The sequence below is a fragment of the Artemia sp. Qi Xiang Cuo genome, chromosome 17 (genome assembly GCF_049724085.1).
Source record: "Artemia sp. Qi Xiang Cuo chromosome 17, ASM4972408v1, whole genome shotgun sequence".
Lineage (NCBI taxonomy): Eukaryota > Metazoa > Arthropoda > Branchiopoda > Anostraca > Artemiidae > Artemia > Artemia sp. Qi Xiang Cuo.
Window position 1 is genome coordinate 53456635 of NC_142810.1, and position 20849 is coordinate 53477483.

At 35.1% G+C, this 20849-nt stretch overlaps 1 long non-coding RNA gene across 2 annotated transcripts; it reads left to right on the top strand.

Moving 5' to 3' along the window:
- The first annotated feature begins 2869 nt into the window (after window positions 1–2869).
- LOC148942341 (uncharacterized) lies at window positions 2870–17618 on the top strand. Of its 2 annotated transcripts, none has more exons than XR_016143149.1 (3): window positions 2870–3307; window positions 7104–7298; window positions 16297–17618. It is a non-coding gene; the product is annotated as an uncharacterized LOC148942341 (long non-coding RNA). The 2 variants fall into 2 exon arrangements; XR_016143148.1 differs by having other exon boundaries at window positions 7186–7298.
- Window positions 17619–20849: the final 3231 nt, after the last annotated feature.

Consider the following 20849-nt stretch of genomic DNA (forward strand, 5'->3'; position numbering starts at 1 on the left):
ACATAACAATTTTTGGTTTTAAATTTTCACATATTTTTCCAGCACAAAGCATTTTCATATTCTTTCAATAATATAAGCCATTTAGGCTATGTAGCACATTCTTTAATATTTTCGAGGCGTAATTTAAGTTTTGACTTTATCTCACTTTATGATGAACTGGTAGCAAAGTCTGTAATACTGCATACAGTTTCCAAAATATCAGTTGACCAGTTATGGTTTCGTTTCTGATGGTATGAGCTGTTAGTATCGGGTTACAATTGAACTGGCTTCGAATTTCGTTATTTTCCAAAAATGCGTAAAAAAAATGACTGAGAAATGGATCCGAAAGGGTGTCACAAAAAAAATTTGATTTCCAAAAAAAACTAAGGCTGTACCTAAAATATATATTCACATTAGAATACACATAAAGCATAAAGTGTTACATATATAGTAAAAAGAAACACTCAATTTTGTAAAGGTTAAATACTTTTAATTACTTTTCTTTCTTTTTACTCTAAACATAATATGCCGCTTAAATAGAAACATTATGTTTCTTGCTGGATCATCCTTTTCAAACTTAATATTTAACAGATTATTACATAAAAATATTTATATGTTGACTCGAAGTCAAATATTTATATATACTATTAAATCACTAGTTGAAACTTAAATAAAATAAAAACATAGTATATACACAAGCATTGTGTAATAAACTTACACAAGTATTTTTTAAGTCGCATAACTAGATAGAAATTCAATTACTGTTTAAAATTTAGAGCATTTGAAAAATAAAACACGGTATAGACTAGCATTATAATTAATTCCAATTAGTGTTTTGTTAATTGCTTATAAAGTATTAATGTAGAATACTTCTTGAATGATACAAAAAGCAAAATAAAAAACAAAATACTCAACATATTAATTCACTATATTTACATGGATATTTAAAATGAATTAAGTTATGTTTTTACATAACTTAATTGTTTAAACACAAACAATAATTATGTACCCTTACAATTTATTTAGTCACTTCAATATTTGTTCTTTTTATAACTTTTAAACTAAGTCCGTCAAGACTTTTATCAGATAAGTCTTTACTGCAATTAAAATATACAAAAAAATCAACCCTAACACATATATTTATACACTATAATTGAGAACTGAGATTTGTCTCTAAATAAGGGCCTGGCAATATTTCATATAACATGACTTTGCTATTAAAATTTCTATATTTACAATTTTTTTTTACGATAACAATTCCGTATTTATAAAAGGTTTTCAAAATACATTTATAACTGTATATATTTTCTCAATTACATTTGTTACCACTATATACATTTTACATATACGACTATAGATGTTTTCTTATCTTTGTTTTACAACTTTGGTTCTATTTCGAACCAACTTGTGTCATAAATTGTTTTTAGCATACTATATGCCTGTTTTTTTCAAACTTTTGAGCTTTTTAGTTCTTTTCGAATTTTCAGGTGATTGAGACAGTTACAAAAGAAATGTATTTTTCTGTAATCTCTTTTTTTCAGCTTTAATGCCCTTTTCCGACAAGGTTCCATTTACAGCTTAGATCTGATAAGCTAAAAATTTAGCTGCTCACCTTATACCTGTTATGCCATTATCAATTGACTCGTGCCTGTACTCTGAAGGTTTGCTTACCAGGGCTGCCTTCTGGTAGACAATGTTTCCAAGTTCTCTTGTCATCAGCTTTAGTTAAAAGGACAATTATAAAGCTTCACATACAACAATTAATCATCTGTAGTGTTGCTTCACTTTTTTTTATTTGTTACCACCGTTTCTTCTTGGGAAATTCTTTTATCGAACAAAGCGGCCATTCTGCAGAACATATAGCTTGGATTAATGGCACACATTAATTTATTTTTTTTTACATACAAGTGATAATGACTATTTTCACTTTAAGTTCCCAACGTTTAGTGGTCTTGTCTTAAGTTTAAACTTCAACTTAGGTCCTTTAGGCTATTAATGCACTTTTTTTATGAATTGCTTATGCCATGCTAGTCATTTTTCCGAGAACGACTCCCATATAAGAGAGCATAATTTTTCCTATCTACTTTGAGCATATCTCCAATATTTCTATTAATCTCGGGCAGAGTTAACCGCTGTAACGGTGGCTCTGTAATATTAATGCTACTTATTTTGTACTTAATTAGTACAATTATTTCGTACTAACCTCATTCGGTCAGTTCAATATGCACGTATGTCAGAGTTTAACTGACTCCATTCAATTTCTTTTCCTTTAATTTCGTCGGGCTATATTTTCAACTTGAACCCTTCTCTTTTTTTTGATTATTTACTTCAATGAAGCTTAAGGGTTTTTTCAAGTCTTTTTCAGTTCTTTCAGTACAATAGGTCTTTTTAAGCCTATATTAATATGTTGCGTGTTTTATTCAATAACATTTATAAGTTTTTTATGCTAAATGCCCTTCTATGGTAAAATTCATTATCTCCTTATTTTTAAGAGGTGGGGAGGTTGTCTATTGTCGCAACCTGTATTTTTTTTTAATTATTTAAATTTCTCCGTCCGAAAGTGTTTGTGTTAGAAAAGTACTGTATTTTTTCAGCTGATTTTTAGAACACTTTTAATTAAGTTTTGCCCCGCATTTACTAGTTCTCATTTCCTAATAAGAATGTAAGTTTTACGATATCCTGCTTTCCGCAAAATTGTGTGGTTTTTATCTCAAAAACATATTCCTTGTCTATGATACTTCACAAAAAAACAATGCCTAGTTCGTGCCAAATTCTGTATTGCGATAGGGGTTATCAGTGCCCATTAGGGTTTCCCTATAATCTCTTATGTTTTTCGCGGCTGGCGTTTCTCATCAGTTTAATTTTATCCTTGGTTTTATATAGTATTTGAGTTCAATTTGTCCCTTTCGTGATATTTTGACTATTACCCTGTTCTAAAGGTTTATGGGCTTAGTGCCCGGGTAATGTCACCAAGTCCTATTATTTTTTTTCTAGGACGCAGGACTCCACCCGAAAATTCAGCCCAAACCCTCTGCAATGTTTGACTTTTATTTCTGAAATACAGTTGGTTAGCTTGGTGGATCCCCCCAATGACAAGACGTTTAGCAGTTTCCATTTTTAAATGCCAATGGTCTTGTCATTGGTGTCTTTCGCCTGCACTGTCCTCGCCCTGATTATTTCTATTAGTGGTGTGCTGTGAATTTATTTAATATGTGAAATTATTTATACCCGAGAGAACAAAACTTTGGTTTATACGGTGCTGTACTTTTTAAATTGTGAAAAAAAATTCTACGGATCTTAGGCTGTTTATGTTTACTGTCCTTATTTGGTAAGTATTCATTCGTTATCTCCTACCGTATATAATGATATTACTGCCAGCTTATACATGTATTGCGCAATTTATGTAAACTCTTGTTTTTTTTCCTATTAATATTATTTTAAATTTCTTTAAAACAATTTTTTTCATAGTTAGACTGAAAGTGCCCCCTCAGAGGTCAAATGTCAGTAGATACATTGCATGTACTTAACAACGGGAGGCTGGCAGTGATTGAGCTCCTCCAAATTTACTAGCTCCCAATGACCCTATTTTCGTAGTCTACCCTTCTTCGTTTTTTTTTTTTGTAATTACCCCCGAAAATAATTTTTTTCATTATATATATCAAAAGAATTACCTTTTAATGCTGATTCTACAAATATAATTTTTATTAAGTTTACCTTAACCCGTATAAAGTTAGGAATCTGAACATTAATTATTGTAATATAAACTGTAACGTCCTGTGTAATTGTTTCCGTAATATTATTTCTATTTAGTACCTTGATACAATATACTTGTCGGCTAATTTGGACTTAAGGGACTATTGGCTTCACTCTATTGGAGTTCTATTATCAGACCGTGTTTTAGGTGATATACACTCTACCTGATATTCGACTAAACTCTACTGATTTATAATTAGACTAGACTTGAGGATGATTCGTCATTGAGCAACCGTAAGAGCGGACCAGAATTATCAATATTAGCTATCCAAAAAGGATGCATTGCCTTTTTGTGTTTGTCCTACTGTGGCCTTATATTCTTTGTAAACAAGCATAACAGTTTTCATACACTGGTAGCTTTATTTCTACATGGCTAGAAAGCAACCATGGTTTAAAATTCAAATTTGAACTTTCTTCTCACTCATTTCGTGCAGGTAATTCAGAATTTGAACTTTTTCTAACACCATTTTTCAAATAAAGTTCCCCTGTGTAGGGAAAGAAGGCCGTTTTAAGACCTATCCCAGTGCCTCCATTTTCTGTGATTATCGGTTTCTCTCACCGGATTTCCTGCCTTATGCAGACTTCCCATCACAGCTGGGTAGGTAACAACTCTTTTTTTTTTTGCATCCTTCAGCTACTTTTGCTAAGCTTCCACATTTGTTTTCCTACTTATAAGGTTTCTTTTCTCTTTTTTTCCTTTACTCAAGTGCTTTAATTACTAACTTACATATCTTTTCCTTCCCTTTGCTTGTGAAACTACAAAACTAACCTAGTATTCAGGTTAGATTTAACAAAGGTGTTTCTATTGCTTATTACGTCGTAAAATGCCATATTTTCAAAGCATCTACACTTCTAAAACTTGACTTACTTTTGACTTATGTCTCCTGCCGGGCGCTGCTTGGCGTAGAGAGTGACGTCTGCCTCCTCCATCCACTTCGGTCCATGGCAAGCGTTTGCACATCGCTCAACCTGATATTTGCCATCGCCAGGAACTCGGACAGGCTGTCAGACCATCGTTTCTTCGGTCGACCGCGAGGTCACTTCCAACCGATTTTGACAGGGTCGAAGTCATGGATCGTTTTCGCAGGTATGTGTGGAGGCATTCGAAGTTGGTGTCCGAACCATCGTAGTGTTCGCTCGGCTGCTTGGGTCGAAAACCGAGACTGCTTGGTGAGCTGCAGCAGCTTCTCATTGCTGACGAAGTCGAACCATCGTAGACCTTCGATCCTCCTCAGGCTCTTCGACTGAAAGACATCAATTGCCTTAAGGGGTGCAGCTGAAGCTTGCCACGTCTCAGCTTTATAGAGCATCAGAGAGCCGACGAGGGCGTTGAAAATCCGCAGCTTCATTGTGCGACTGATGTTCGGTTTTCGCCAGAGGTGACGGTTCAGTCTGCCCATGGCAGAAGACGCTTTGGATATTCTCGCTTGTAGTTCAGAAAGAAGTGAGCCATCTGAAGAAATTATGGAGCCCAGGTAGGTGAACCTTTGGACAACTTCGATGCTAGTGGTGCTATCCAGGCTAACTGAAGGATTGGCAGCAGGAGAGGATGGGTCAATGGCCATAATTTTCATTTTAGTCCAGTTTATCTGCAGTCCTACTTTTGCAGCCTCTTCTCGTAGGATTTAAAACGCTTCCAGCAACTGCTCCATGGAGTCCGCCAGAATGGCCAAGTCATCGGCAAAATCAGCATCTGTAATGACACGATCTCCAAACTTGAGTCCAAAGCTGAGACATGAAGTAGTCCTTGTCATAACGTAGTCTATGATGACATTGAAGAGCTCTGGGGCAACTGCACATCCTTGACGCACTCCTGTCGTGCGTCACTTCTAAAAAGCACTCGGAAATGTTTTAACCTATAAATATTCGAACCACAATTTGTGTGCTTCCTTTGCTAAATTGTATCAGTATTATCCTTGAACGATAAGTCTATAGCCTCTATCTGTAGTAAGGCTGACTTAGGACCCTATTTCCTATTATTATGTCTAAAATTCTTCTGTCTCTACCAACGTTTCATCAGTCCAGCTAGATTTTTTTTTATTTACGTATAATCTTTTATTTTATTCTTTTAATTCGCGGTACAAATACTTCATTATTTAGTGATATACGGCACTACTACATTGCCTTTATTACTAACACTAAGAAAACTATTAATTATACACTTACTTCTACTTGCTAAAGACTAAATACTGTATTTCTTTTTCGTTTTACAATTCTTAATTGAGTTTTTTTTCATTTTTTCCATTTGTTATAGCCAGAGTTCGAGCACAGCTACTCGAAGTTTTTCTAATTCGAGCACCACTCAAAGTGAAGTCAATTTGCTTACCCCTTCTGATAAAGTCATTTTGATTTTTTTATTATTTTGCAACCTTATTTAGTCTCCTTGACACAGTTTTTCCGCAATGCCACCAGTTGTGGTAACGCGGTTTTTATAGTATTAAAGGTGATGTAGTGATAGATGCCTTTATTCTCTCTTTATAAGGGAGATAAACTATGGCCATAAGGTAATTAAACTTTGGTAGCGTGCCTTAGGCTATGACCTGACTAATGAGGCGTACCAGCTGGGTATATCCGAGAGACTAAATGTAGATTGTAGAAAGGATGGCTATAACACAATATTTTTATTCAGTTAACATATACTGATACTAGGTTTAATACTATATATATATTCTACTGGGACTGGTTGTCCCAAGTAGACCACAAGTCTCAGAAAACTACAATAATATATAGTAAGACACATTAACACTTACAATAATCCGACAATATTCCAAGGTATTTCTAAATCAACGGACCAGAGGTCAGTCCGCTATAAAGTTAGTATCTATCTGCCCCTTCCCATAAAATTTATCTTTTATACATTTTATTAACCAGACCTTAAAAAACTTTATCGGGACCCACTGACGTACATAGCTAGGAAGTGGTAATTTCTCAATTTCCTGTTAAGCAGAAACTTGCCAGGATATGTTCCTTATCTTAATAAATAGTGGTATTTCTAAACTTTTGTATTTGCGTCTTAATATTTTTACTAAATTCCAAATTGACTTAATTAGGAAGCTTCACCACACAAGCATCATATTGACCTGATCAAAATGAAAGTCTTCGGGAGTCTTGGAATCCTTAGAAAGCTCAAACACATCCTTGTAGAACATCCTTGTAGAACAAGAAACTTGTTCTACAGCCTAGTTCAGTCTTATGTTTCATATTGTTTTGTTATTTGGATGTCAACTTTTCCCTCGTCTCTGATGCCACTTTTAAAACTTCATAATAAAGCAAGGACTCTTATTAAAGAAACTAACCGATCTTCACTTAAATCCTTGCTTGATTTGAAAACTCTCTATTGACTTTCTTGTTCTTCTTTCATCTTTTTACAGTTGCACGGTCATCTTCCTGCTGCTCTATGTAATAATATATCTTTTTTTCTGATCAATCGACCTATCATCTCCGTACTTCCAGCAATTTACAGATTCTTCAAACTCCATTTGTGAGGTCTGACTTCAACCCTCTGACAACTTGCAACAGGATTTGGAACACGCTACCTGTGTCTGCACGAAGCTGCCACACGTTTGGTATGTTCAAAAATTATGTTAGAGATTTTGTAGCTAGTAATTAAGTTTTTTTTCCGGTTTCCCTTGGAGTTGATGTCTCTGGATTGAGTTGGATATTTATTTGAGCTGGTTAATTCATGTATTATCCCCTGCCTAGCTTGTCATTCTGGAGATTATTAAGGTGGGTGACTGGATTATTTTTCTTTTTTTTTCTTTTTTTGGATTTTGTTTATATATTTTTTTGTGTTGGTATTTTTCTTCTCCCCTGTTCTTTCCCGGCCATGGAGCCTTATGGGGGAGATTTTTTTATGTAGTTTTTTTGCTCATGATTTTGATTGTTAAATAAAGAGCTCACTCAAAGCTGTTGATACGAATGTTTAAGTGTACGATTTTTTTCTTTTGGTAGCAACAAGATTTGTTCCATACACTTTTTTTTATACAAAGTCTATGCCGTCTTACTGAAAGCTAAAAAGGTAATTCTAAATCCATAATGACAGCTAACCGTTGCGTAACTCGGGGGTGTCACACTACACCAACGCGCCCCAATTCAACGCCATGCCGTCACTCCTAAAGGTCATTAGCCCCCAGAAATAACCTTTTTGCTTAAACAATTTTGCGTATCCAACGTTTCTTGAAATCTTAAATTCTTTAACCGTTAACGTATTCGCTATTGAAATTAAAAAAAAATATGTTAAAACAAAGAAAACAGGAAGGAAAATGTCTTAAGTTGCAGAGAGGCAAAAGTCTGAAGATATAAGAGCAGAGACAAATCTGTAAGAAACCATTCTTAGGAGTGTAATATAGAATAAAGGTGGTTTAAAGCTAAAGGAGGGTTTTAAATTGTGTAGTGGTAAGAAATTGGTATACGGGTGTACGTAATCCGAAAAAAAATCAAATAATGAATGAAACTGGGAAAACAAAGGTGGGCAGTTGACTAGCCCTTCCATAACTTTTGAAAGATCACTATGTCTTTCTAGGATGAAACCTTACATCACTATTACCAGACGAGTCAACCCAATTCAAGAGATGAAAAGATCATTTCTCCACCCTTCTTAACTCCGACGTTGTCCCATATCTTGAAACATATCTTATCAGAGTTGAATCACTTGCGCCTACGATTCCACTTGGTAGATAAAGAGCCATTTTCCCACAACTAAATCAATAGATCTATGAAGAAATTGAAAAAGATCCGCACGCCTGATTGCTGTGGAATAGCTGTGAAAGTTTTGAAGTGTAGGGGTCCTGCCTTATTGCTGTGGATCCGAACCATTTTCTGCATAATGTAGCACACGGCAATAATTCTGACGAATTGGCAGGTTGGAAAAATTCTGCCCCTATGGAAGTGGAAAGGATCCAGGAACCAATGATTTATTTACAGAGGTATAACGGTGCTCTCTGTTCCTGCTAAATCGTTTGCAATGACTTTCCAAGACAGGTGCTCTAGTATACTTCGATGAAACCGAGGAATCACACAAGCAGGCTTCATGCCCGGTCGTGTCACAAGTGAACAGATATTCACTTTGCGGCAAGAGATAGAAAAAAACACAGGGATTTCGAAAGAAGGCATACGTAAGCTTCGTTGGCTTTAAGGCAGCTTTTCACTCCGCAGATAGGAAGTCGCTGTTGATCACACTAAGAACAATAGGTCTGCCACAGAAGTACTGCCCTGTCTTTGAGATACTGTATGAACAAACGTACACTTGTTTACAAGTTAATCATAGGCAGCGCCATAGCGCTGCCTAAGTAAAGAACGATGTGGGCACAATGTGTTTTTTTTTCTCCATACCCGGGCACTTCGTATCGAAGAAGTTGTCGTAGAAACTTTGAAAAGGGCTCATTCGATTGGAAATCGAGAGTGGCTAGTGCCCTTTTTAATAGTCGAAAGTGATTGGAGGGCAACTAGCCCCCTTCCCACGCCCATCATTCTCCAAAGCACATCCACTCGCAATTTTGAGATAGCCATTTTGTTCAGCGTAGTTGATTTCCAAATAGAAAATATCTTTTTGAGGAGGACACTCCCCCACAACCCTTGGGATAAGGGTTTTAATTTATGCCCTGAGGGCATATAAGATCAATGTTGACACAATGTACAGTTTATTATTTTTTTCTTCTTTAAAGCAGGGCATTTCATATAGAAGGGGTTGTCGTAGATACTTCAAAAGGGGCTCATTCGATTGAAAAAAATGAGAGTTCTAGTGCCCTTTTTAATAGTCGAAAGTGATTGGAGGGCAACTAGCCCCCCCCCCTCACACCAATCATTCCCCCAAACACATCCAATCAAAATTTTGAGATAGGAATTTTGTCAGCGTAACTGATTTCCAGATAAGAAAATATCTTTTTGATAGGACACTCCCCCACAACCCTCGGGGCAAGGGTTTTAAGTTATACCCTTGGAGCATATAAGGTTTTTATAGAAGGCTTTGTCGTAGTAACTTCAAAAAGGCTCATTCAATTGGAAAATCAAAGGGCTAGTGCCCGTTTTAATATTCGAAAGTTATTGGAGGGCAACTAGCCCCCCCCCCCCACACGCCCATCTTTCCCCCAAATACATCCAATCAAAATTGTGAGATAGCTATTTTGTTTAGCGTAGTTGATTTCCAGATAGAAAATATGTTTTTGAGGAAGACACTCCCCCACAACCGTCAGGGCAAGGGTTTTAAGTTATGCCCTGGGGGCATATAAGGTTTTATTGAAGGCGTTGTCGTTGAAACTTCAAAACAGGCTAATTCGATTGGAAATCGAAAGGGCTAGTGCTCTTTTCAATAGTCGAAAGTGATTGGAGGGCAACTAGCCCCCCCCCCCACGCCCATCATTCCCCCAATCACATCCAATCAAAATTGTGAGATAGCTATTTTGTTCAGCGTAGTTGATTTCAAGATAGAAAATGTGTTTTAGAGGAGGACACTCGCCCACAACCCTCAGGGCAAGGGTTTTAAGTTATGCCCTTGGGGCATATAAGGTTTTTATAGAAGGCGTTGTTGTAGAAACTTCAAAAAAGCCTCATTCGATTGGAAATTCAAAGGGCTAGTGCCCTTTTTAATAGTCGAAAGTGATTGGAGGGCAACTATCCCCCCGCCCCCACCCGCCCATCTTTCCCCCAAACACATGCAAACAAAATTGTGACATAGCTATTTTGTTCAATGTAGTTGATTTGCAGATAGAAAATAGGTTTTTGAGGAGGAAACTCCTCCACAACCCTCAGAACAAGGGTTTTAAGTTATGCCCTGGGGGCATATAAGACTTTCCTAGAAGGCATTGTCATAAAAACTTCAAAACAGGCTCATTCGATTGGAAATTCAAAGGGTTAGTACCCTTTTTAATAGTCGAAAGTGATTGGAGGGCAACTAGCCCCCCCCGTTACGCCCATCAATCCCCCAAACACATCTTATCAAAATTTTGAGATAGGTATTTTGTCAGCGTAGTTGATTTCCAAATAGAAAATATGTTTTTGAGGAGGACACTCTCCCACAACCTTCAGGGCAAGGGTTTTAAGCTTTGCCCTGGGGGCATGTAAGGTTTTTATAAGAAGGCGTTGTCGTAGAAACTTCAAAACAGGCTCATTCGATTGGAAATTCAAAGGGCTAGTTCCCAGCAGAAATTAAAATAAATAACCGAGTCAAACTCAAAACGAGCAGAAATTAACATAAGTTGGGCGCAAAACCCCTATGCCTTCCCAAGGCCAGAAGAAAATTTGCACTTTACTACAAAAATATCAATGTTTTTACTTTTATAACTTTAATAAATCAAATAATTTTAACATTTTGATTACTAAATATCAGTGTATGTATATTAAACTGACAATGCACAAACATTTGTATTTTTTCTGTAAAGTGTAAATTTTGTTCTGGCCTTGGGAAGGCATAGGGGTTTTGCGCCCAACTCATGTTAATTTCTGGTCGTTTTGAGTTTAACTCGGTTACTTATTTTAATTTCTGTTCGTTTTGGGTTTCATTTATTTATCGATGCTGATTTGTGGTAGTTTCGAGTCTGGTAGATTATTTTATTTTATTTTTGCTCATTTTTTGTATAATGGAGTTCTTTACTTTTCTTTGAAAGACTTATTTTGTGGAAAAAGTCTTTTTAATTAATCGAAAACATAACCAGCCTTTCCTCATTTGTATATGAGTTTGGCAGGGGTTTGCCCCAGGTCCTGAACTATTTAAATTGCGTCATTGACTATGCGATGATGAGAACTACTACTTTTCAGAACTTCGGCTTGAAGTTTGGTGGTAGACTTTTAAGCAATGTTGAATTCGCTGACGATTTGGCACTCATGACAGACACCCTCAAAGTGATTCGAGCAGCGCAGGCAGTTATGAGAGAAGAAGCTAGCAAGTTTGGGCTCAACATTAGGTGGAGCCGAACAAAAATATGCGTGCTAACCACTTGACTAGGTTAGCGTTCTTACCATTCGGCCAGGATGGCTCATAATTGTACTAAACCACTTTTTTGAATTTCAGAGCTCCAATTAAAAGAAATGAGAATTACCAGTATCTCATTTTCAAAGCTGTCTAAATACTGTTCAAAACATGTGCAGCTGATATTTTTTCCACAAATGAAAACTAGCTATCACATTTTAAAATCAGACCTTATAAAAGTTAGAGAGCTAATAAAAAAGCCGACTGCTTTAATGAAGTAAATACGGAAATTCAAAGCTAAAATGCAGTGAAATTACTAAAGATAAATAACAGGATATAATCCCTAAAAATTTTCTACTACATTACAATAAATTGTGTACTCAACAGAAAACAAAGAAAAAATATAAAATCTCCAATCAAGCTTTACAGTCAACACGAGTATTATACCCACAGTAGTGGTAATAAAAAATTATAGCGGTAAAAATAAGAAAAAACCCTAATAAACAAAGAAAACACATCCACGGGATTCCAAATGCAACACTTTCGACAGAATATAATTAATAAAAATGCGTCCATGGCCTAATACCTCCGATTAACTTATCAGCTGAAGATTTTGTAAGAATTAAACTTTCATTTTTCCAAAATAATTTTTACAATTAGCTTAGTAAGCTGTGGTTTTCTAAAACTGTCAAGAGCTACTGCTAGTTAATATTAAAATGTTGTTATTATAATGCCACATATTGGTTATTACTGTCATTTCTACTCCGACAACAGCCAAACAATAAGCACTAAGACAAGGCTCTAGTGACCAGAGCGTAAATAAGCTTACTGCTTTTAAGCAGGACTCCAATGGGTTTAAATCCCTCTCTCAAATAAGATGTTTGTTTTCACAAATTTAATGAAATTTGTCGCATCAACATTTCGAATTTCCGGCGACAAAGAGAAAACTATATATGCATGACTTGCTCCAGTAGTAATTGAAACTCCAAAGAATTAAATTACGAGGACAATAACTAAATCAAAGTGTATGGTCTTGCTTTGTGTCATGAAGCGTTCATTATTTTTTTCTTCTAATTCTACGTCCGCTTAGACGGAACATATTGTGTTATTATATTCTGTTTGTACTTCGTTTTTTTTTCTCATCCCTTATTTTCTTTCTTCTTTTTACCAAGATTTTCTCTACTCTTTGTTGCTTAGCCCGCTGTAAAGTAAGGTTATTTTTTTTTATTTCCACTCTCCCGATTCCTGTCTTTATAGATTGATTAGTTTAAATGGTAAGTTTGAGTATAAAAAGATTCGCATTTTTAAAAGTGATTCTTTGACCCTACATAATATCGGGGGTGGTGTACTAAATAAAGATTTGGATGTTGACAAATTGCATGAAGATTACACTGCTTCGCAGTATAATATTTTGTGTGATATGAGCTCTATTAGATGTGCAAGTGAATTTTCTATGTTTCATTTAAATTGCAAGGGACTTGGAAGTTCTTATGATTCTTGAAATTAATTTTGTCTCCAGACAGCACCTCATGTACTAGCTTTAATAGGGACTTGGTTGCAGAGTCATAATTCTTCGTTGTTGAAAATTTGTAGTTATAAGCTATATCTAAATAACAGGGAAAAACAAGGAGGCGTCAGCATGGAGGCTTAGCTATTTATATACGTAATCATTTTTAAGTTATGATAAGGGATGATATGAGAGTAAATCATGAAATGGTATTTGAAAGTATGGTGATAGAATTACATTATCAGAATTTCAAGCGTTTCATAGTCTTTGTACATAGATCCCCATCGTTTAAAATCGGTGAGTTTGGCCTACTCCTATATGAGCTAATGCATAAGTTACCAGTTTCTACTAAGCCTTGCTTTATTTGTGGCGATTTTAATTTAGATTTGAGAACAGTAGATAGTGCTAGCAAAATCCGTGAGCATTTCTAACACTATGCTAGGTAGTGGGCTCAAGCCGACTATTAATATATGTACTAGGCTTGGACATGACTCAGCAACCTTGATTGATATTATTTTTTAAATACTGGATACAATACTACTAATGTTATTGTGAATGAAGCTTCGAACCAATTTGGCATAATGGTTTAGGATCTTTTCTTAGAAAAAAAAACAGCATTAGAGCGTTCTCAAGTTCTGAAAAAGGGTCTGAGGCACATTAATGTGTTGAAGTTACATAATAAGCTAGGAGATACAAATTTTGATTTTTGAGATCATAATAATATTAACATATATATTAAGTTTACAAGGTGGTATTCAATGGTTAAGAAAAGGGGCGTAGCGCCAGCATTTTATTTGGGGGGAGGGCAAGAATTTTATTCGAGCGCTACTGAAGAAAAATTAACACTTACCGAAGACGCTACTAGGTGAAATTCAAAATTTTACACAATACATAAATACATAATAGACAATAAACACACATTAAATAAACATAAAATTAAGTACTGGTGATCAAGCTTTTACTAACATCATCAGCAATAAGTTGCTGCAGACGACAGTAGTATAGTTTAAAAAAGCTTTTGCGTGGGCTAAGGTGAATTTCATATACACTCAGCTTTTTCAGCAGGTTTCACCACTAATGTTGCAGAACCCATCACCCCTCCACTTCCCCAGCCTCCCATCCCAGCACAGGATGCTCAATTTTATAGTTGAACCAAGCGCCATTCTAACAGCCCCGTGCATTGTCATATTCTGTTGCACGCAATTTTGAACAGATTTTGACTCTGTAAGATTAAATTTGTCTGAACTTTTACTATGCGTGATTCATTGAAATATTATTTATGACTTTTTATTAAATTGATTTGGTAGTGGGTTTGCTGCTTCATATTAATAGATAGCATTGAAATAAGCGGGCCATGGAAAGCAAAAACAAAAATACAGTTTAATTCCAAGTTTTATTACATATAATTCCAAGTCTAATATTATATTGTAACATAAATCTTATGATATTTCAAAATTAGACAAATGTACATATAGATGAACCTCCAGTACACACTTAATCCTGAAATAAAAAAATCAATGTTTTGGCTCTGTATTACACAAACCTTTTACGAAAATTGTCGTCGTCTATTTTTTTCTATATTAAATTCCTTTATCCCTTTATCAAGGTCAACTTGTACTTCTCTTTCAATTGCCAACAGTGCAAGTGAAGATAATCTTTCTTGCTCCATGGTGTTGCGGCAGTACGTCTTCAACCATCAAAGGCAAGAAAAAGATCTTTCACACGACGCAGAATTCAAAGGAATAGTGAAGTACAGTTTAAATAGATCAAATATCAGAGGAAACACACGTTTCAAGCGTTTTTACGCAAAAACAGATGTTTTTTCCAGAATGTTTTTTATATCCTCAACCCTTCGTTCCCACATGCTGCGGATTGCGGAAAAACGAAATGCGACATCCGCATTCTCTCTCCGGAAAAATCGCAGAATATTTTCCGGAAAAACGCATTTTGAATGCGGAAAAATCGCATGCGGAATAAGTCCAAGCTAAACAAGTTATTTTCAGATTCTTCTTAGAATGATTCTATCTCCAACTGAAGCTGCTACTGCCCTTGTTTTGCTTCACAGAAGGAGAAGAGGGGTAACATATTTCACTATTTTGATTAACTTTCTCCCAAGACTGTCTATGCCCATAAGAAAACAGTCTATCTTGCATAAAGGCCTTTTGAAATCGAGGTCCCTGGGTCCTTCCTCTCCCTTTTTAGAAATTGTTTTGTGGATGACATAGACCGTAGTGCTCAGACGAAACCAAAACATGGAAAGACTAAGTTTTTCTTATATGGATGACAGTGCATCCCCAGTAGTAATTCTCTTTAATTTATAATAATTATTTTGTAATGTATAGCAACAAATATTGCAGTTATGGTTTATTATGCAAAATTACCAAATGGTTTTCAACCATTATTGCATATAGAATTGTATTAAAAAAAACAAGTTTTTTCAACTGAAAGTAAGGAGCAATATTAAATCTTAAAACGTACAGAAATTACTTCGAAAATGAGGAAGGTCAAACATTAAAAAGAAAAACATAGAAAGACTAAATTTTCTGTGTATGGATTATAGTGCATCCACAACTAGCAATTCTCTTTATTTTTAAGGATTTCTTAATATTACATCTAAATGGTAAAAGTATATATACAAAATCATTAAACAAACCAAAAAACAGCCATTATTTTTCACCATTATTATATTAAGAATTAAATTTAAAAATGAGTTTTTTTTTCAACTAAAAGTAGAGAGAAACATCAAATATTAAAACGAAAAGGATTATTGGGCAGAGAAACCCTCTTATATTATAGTAGGCGTTCCAGCCCTCTGATATGATTAGATTTTTTTGCTAAAGTTTTAATTTTTGCTCCAATCACTTAAAAACGACTCCTGAAATACTTCGATCCTTCCTTACAATTCGTTACCATGAATTGTTTGATAAAACAAAAAAATATTCATCAAAAAGCTGGGACAGAATAGTCCCCTTCACAGAAGATACAGTAACTACAATTTTAGACGAGAAAAAACAAAGTAAAAAAAATTTATATCAGGCGATTATTTTTGTTTAAAAAGATGGGATGGGCAGCACCTAAGCCCCAATTAAATGACCAATAAACGTTTGTACTATTTATTTTCAAAGATTTAATTCAACCCCCCCCTTTTTTTTAGCCAAGAGAGTCAAAGCCAGAACGTCAATGATGGGTGAGACCTGTCCATCAGAAAAGAGAGAATTCTGGGGCATATGTCATTCTTATTGAAAATCTAAGAAAACAGGATTCTCAGTGATATTTTGATTATATGCGAATGATGCCAAATCAGTTTCAGTATATATTACAGCTTGTAAGAGATAAAATATCAAAAAAGGACACAAGATGGAGAAGAAGTATTGGTGGAGAGGAAAGATTAACTCTTACACTTAGCCTATTTAGCCACTGGAGAAAGCAAACGTTCGCTATCTTTTCAGTATTTTATTGGTAGGTCCACTGTAGCTAAAATAATAGCTGAAACTGTTAAAGCTATATGAGAAACCTTCCAACCCATTGTGATGAAGGCCCCTACTATTGAAGACTTTGAACAAATTTCAAGAGCTTTTGAAGAAAGGTGGAACTTTCCGAACTGCATGGGTTCCATAGATGGCAAACATATAAGATTTAAATGTCCAACAAACTCAGGCTCAGTGTTCTATAACTATAAAAGTTTCTTCAGTATTGTTCTTCTAGCTGTTGCTGATGCAACATACAAGTTCATAGTTGTGGATATTGGTGCAGAAGGAAGTGCTAGTGATTCTGGGTTGTTCTCAAACAGTTCATTGGAAAAAAAAACATTCTAGAAAGTACAATAGAATTACCCCCATAAAAAGTCATTGGAACCCATAGTTTACCATCTGTATTTGTTGGGGATCAGGCTTTTCCATTAAGAAATAATTTTATGAGACCTTTCCCAGGAAATGAACACGATTTATCCCGTACTAAGAGAATCTTTTATCACAGATTATCAAGGGCTAGAATGAGCATTGAGAATGCATTTGGAGTGTTAGCTGCTCGCTAGAAAATATTTTACAGGCAATAGATAGTAAATTAGAGACGGTTAAGAACATAACCATGGCATGTGTATGCCTTCATAACTTTCTAGTAGCCGAGAGCTCCGATTACTGTAATTCAAGGCTTACTGGCACTATTCAAGGAAACAGAGAAATTATACCTGGTCAGTGGAGGGTATTCAGAGCCTTCTTTATGGAGCAGCCATTTGAACCAGCAAGGGCCCAATAATCACACGCTCCTGGCTAATGAGACTCGAATAAAATTTCAAGAATATTTCAATTCCCATGATGGACAGCTATCTTGTCAAAGTGACCATTTCTTTGGAAGTTCCAGATAAAATAAAGCACAAGAGAAATAACAGTACTTATAACCATATTTTCATCAATTTGTGAAAAATTAAACAGACTTTTACTGTTTTTGGTCTTCTCTGAGAATAGTTTTCCAAGTGAATGTTCTACTGACTCTACCTTTTGTCAAACAAGAAAAGAAAATTAAAAACTTGTCTCTTTGTTAAATCATAGTAAAAAATATATATAAAAAAAAATCAGGTCTGCACCACGTCCGTTGTTGCCAAGTCATATAACACCTGTTGAATTTTCAATTTTGCCAGGGCATTTTTTTCTGTCGAGTTGCTTCAGTTCATTACTGACATACATGTCAAATGCACAATCTGGATTTTGGGCATTCTTTGTTTGCTCCAATAGCTGTTTTTCTAATAGATCTTCCAAAACCTCCATTTTTTCTTCTTATAACTGGGTTTCTTTGGTTCCGCATATGCTGAAGAACTTGAACCACTGTAACAAAAGATTGCTTAATTAACCATAGTGAGGTAATTTTTACAGGTAAATGAAAAAAAACAATCATGATTATCATCATTAAACAACCTCAAGACCAAAACATAATTTGAAGTTAACAGAAAGGTTGGGCTAGATTAAATGTTTTAAATTGTTGAACTTCAACAAATTAAAAATTTAATGTTTAGCATGTTGCATTTGAAGTTATTGAATTAAGCCTAAAGTACAAAATTAGAAGGGCTCTCTATTAGAATGAACCACTCTATAGTCGGGGTAAATGACTAATGTCAACTATTTAATAACTAAAAGGTAAGCTTTTATAAAAGTACAAAGTTTGGGCGTTGAGACATTTTGGAGTCTCAAAATGAATCATACCTGAAAGAATGACTAACTTCACTGAAGTGAATGAATTAATATATTGAAAAACTCTTAAGCTACACACCATAGACAGAAAAAATAAATAAAAAGAGAACATAGACTCAATGAATTCAACCATCAAAGTAAAATAAAAATATGTAATATTTTTCCAGTGAATATGAATTTTAATTTTGAAATCTAATAATGCTTTAGTTCAGGTATTGTAACTCCTAGAGCAGGATTGAATTAGTGCATAATTGCATTAGGAGAATGCTAGCAACTTTTAAAAATTAATTCATTATGGCAAATATTGAAAGCAAGTTCCAAACTTCATTAAGGGATATATTATCTACTATTATATACTTGTTTAGCATGATGAAAAGGGTAAAGATGTAGATTAGCTACCACCAAAAAGAAAACTTATTTACTGTGTATTATCCACTCAATTGGGCTTTCAACCATCAAAGGAAAATAAAATATGTAATATTTTGCCAGTGAATATGAATTCTAACTGTGAAATCTAATAATGCTTCAGTTCAGGTTTTGTAACTCCTGGAGCAGGATTGAATCAGTGCATACTTGCATTAGGAGAATGCTAGCAACTTTTCAAAAATTAATTCATTAAGGGAAATAATGAAAGCAAGTTCCAAACACCATTAAGGGATATATCATGCACTATTGTATGCTTGTTTAGCCTGATGAAAAGGGTAAAGATGTAGATTAGCTACCACCAAAAAGAAAACTTATTTACTGTGTATTATCCAATCAATTGGGCTGTAAGATGCATAGATTCTGTCCAGTAGGAGCAGGATATATTGTAGGCTATATTGTGGTTCTAATGGCAGGGGTTTCTGCACACTACACAACAGGGATAGCTAGCCTAATCTGCACCTTTAACAAAGAAGAAGCAAAAAAACCAAAAAGCGCAAATATTGAATAAATAACTAAAGAAAAAGAAATGAAAACATCTAGGCTGTGTGGCAAAAGCTGGCATAAGCCTTTTTCAAAAAAGTATAAAAATGATGTCATTTCACTAGTTGATAGGTAGTCTACCATCCATCCATCCTAGGGCAGAATACGGTAGATAGGCGTGGAATAAGGGTAATTCAAATGGTCTCTGAGTTCTAGCCAAGAGTTACTGCACAGATACTGTCCAGTAGGACCAGGATATATTGTAGGCTATATCCTGCTTCTATTGGCAGGGACTCTGCACCCTCCACTGAAGGGATAGCTAGCCTTATCTCCACCTTTAGCCAAAAAAGAAGCAAATAAACCAAAATGAAAAATATCAAATAAATAGTAACCGCCTCAATTTTATGTTTATACAAAATCTAAGGAGGGGGGCAATTTTGTTTCTTCTTTTTTTAAATGAAAAGACCAAATACAAATTTATTTTTTAAATCAAGGGATGGGGGAAATCCAGGAGGCAAACAGCCCACCCCCTCCCCGTGATTGGCACCACTGGAACTAGTTTCAATAGCAACAAAAGCGTAATACAATTCAACACTCACGATTTCAGGTTCTTAAATCTCTGTAGGTCTGAATTACTTCGGCACTGTCCTATGGGATAGCCTAGACCAAGTTAATCTAGCTTAAAACACAAGATTAATATACCATAGTCTAATTCAGATATTGAATACAGTCGAACTTGTTTCTCACTATAATATATTTCAAGCACTAGACCTGCCAACAAGAGCGAAATTCTCCCTGGTTGACGCTGAGCTTGTATATGAAGTAGATGACCTATTTCCTTGATAATACAACTTCAAAGGCGGTATATTTGCATAGATATTGATGAGGGAGCACAATGGACCACCATTTTTGGCTTTCTTTACATTAAAAACGAGCCGGGATTAATTAAAAAAAAATATCTGGTCGAAGTAAAGAGCAAATTTGAAGCTTAAAATGAGCAACAGTTTTAAAGTCACTTAATGAATTAGTTTTTCTCAAAATCATTGGGGGGCAACTGTTCCCCTCTTGCCCCCCCCCCCAACGACGTCACTGGTTAAGAATACGATAGTCGAGTACAGTCAAACTAAGAAGAAAAGGAGTTATTATGATACGCCGAAGAAGCCCTAGATTTCGAAAACTATTCTGGTTCCTTATCAAAGAAACATGAATCGTGTATAAAATTAGGGTACTTTTGTCTTATAGCCACCACACTCCAAATCTTGTATCGCCAACATTTGACAATAACCGGTGTTCATGGTCTTTATACCAGACAATATTAGCTTCAGTTCGGTGGAAAACTACATTGTAGCTATATTTTAATTAAATATTTAGTTGTTATTTTGGTTAGGTTAGTTTAGGTTACGTATTTAATATAATGCGTTCTGGGCGGCCCCCTATCCATAATTCTTTGATTTAGTTTTTATAATTTTGTTGATAAAGTGTTATATTTTCATCGTGTTTTGTTTTATTTCATTAGCATTAACCAAACTTTACTTCTCGACAGAACCTGAGTATGGTGGCTATAAGACACAAGTACCAAAATTAGTGTTAAGTAATGATGTTAGTGATATAAATATTT